Source organism: Echinococcus granulosus, assembly GCF_000524195.1.
Source record: "Echinococcus granulosus chromosome Unknown EG_S00002, whole genome shotgun sequence".
NCBI lineage: Eukaryota > Metazoa > Platyhelminthes > Cestoda > Cyclophyllidea > Taeniidae > Echinococcus > Echinococcus granulosus.
In genome coordinates, this window is record NW_020170382.1 from 1,537,392 (window position 1) to 1,539,273 (window position 1,882).

Below are 1,882 nucleotides of genomic sequence, written 5' to 3' on the forward strand. Positions count from 1 at the left end.
CATGGTAACAGTCCACTAGTTCTTCGGTTCGTGTCTTATTACGACTGCAGGGGTGACTCCAAGAGCCACTAATTTGCATTCTATTCAGACATCCAAGGACCGAGTTGGCTTGTGAGTCCACAAACCATCGGAAGAGCTAAAAGGTTAGGGGAATGGCGGCGTTGTCGGTGTAACGATACGCAAACACTAGAATACTGCTAAACTGCAACAGAATGAGGTTTGTTTCTACCCGGGTCCAACTAGCTCCCAGCCCTGGTGGCATCACGTCGAAGGAGACAATTAAGTGTGATTTTCATGATTTTCCTCTGATATTTTATGGTATGACTCGACTTGACACATTCATTGATAAGACTACTACTACTACTGCTGCTGCTGCTGCTACTACTACTACTACTCTTTTAATGTCACTTTAGTTCAATAATAGTTTTGCTGCTGCATATAGAGATACAAAGAAATCAACGGGTACTCCCTCACCATTTGGACTCTTTTTGATAGTGAAAAAAGAGGAGCCGGACATTCAGCTTACTGTGTAACGGCTGTACTAAAGCCATCTATTTTATGGTCTTCTTATGCTTTTCTATCCTCCGAAGTAATGCCATGAGTGAACACAGCAACCCCTTTTTTTCAGGAGTCCCTGTGTTACTGTTACTTTGCCTAAACAATGAAAAAAAATAAAAAGGTTAAAATACTCTAACCCGCGCCTTAAACTTAACAGCCTGAGATAATCTTTTGCACAAGCATAACTTTAAAGCCGAGTCTTTTTAGGGAGAAGTTACACAAAACCTTGCGGTACCTTCCTTAAGCTTGGCAACTACCGCTACCAGTGTATACCTTTGATTCGTCATTTGCATTTTAAAGTTATATTTTGCTGCATAATTAATGTGGCAATTATAAATTCCAAGATGTAGACTTGTTTAATGTGACTGATCTGGTTTAATAATTAAGTATAAATAAACACTCTACTCAGGCTATACTCTAGCGTGATATTTTCGGAAAACAAATTATTGGTTCTACATTTACTAAACTTAGATACTAGTGACTGGCTTTAAGGAGCGGTGTAATTTTTAGTGGCATCTCTCAAACATTAGATTACGAAAACCGTCTTTTAAATCCAAAAAAACTCATTTTCATGTTTGTATTGCAATGGACAGGCAAGTCCAGTGATCAGTAAGGGCCGAGCGTACGCCTTCAAGCCTTGCATGAACCCAAATGCGAAACAAGGGCCAGTTCATGTTCGAGTACTGTGACACCTTTTCTTAAACAGTTAAAGGGGGTTGGGAATAATGGAGAGGCAATCGCAATTACCCCAATCGACCAATTAGAGCATGCGGTGAAGCGAAGGGGCCGTCACGCAGCATCGCCATTGGTTCAAGCTGCGTGCGTGTTAGTCTGCACGTCTGCGTACAAGTTCGCCAACAGGCGTGTTTAGCCAATGGCCTAGTTCCCCTCTTCCTTCTCCTCCTCCCCACACATTAAAAATCCCCGTATTTTAATTAGATTCTCAGCAGAGGTGGAAACATTACTGCGAATCTCAATTGCCAGGGGGAGCAACAGGTTGTCGTAAGTTAATAAAGTTCATAAACATTGTGCTGTATTTTAAAATTAATTGAGTTCAATACGTAAATCTACCTGACTACTGTAGGAATAATATATAATATTAAATGATTTGGTATTGAATACTTTACCTTATAAGAATCGTCCTTTATCCTCGGAAAACCGCGGGCGTTAGTTCTCACTATGGTTGGCTTTTACCAATGAAAGGCCTCAGATAACCGCGAAAGTCGGTGCAGTTTTCAGTCTACATCGATGCAATGACGTGCTACATGTGGCAAATTATATAATGCCCACGATTGTCTAAATTCATAGCGTAAAAAATCACGGA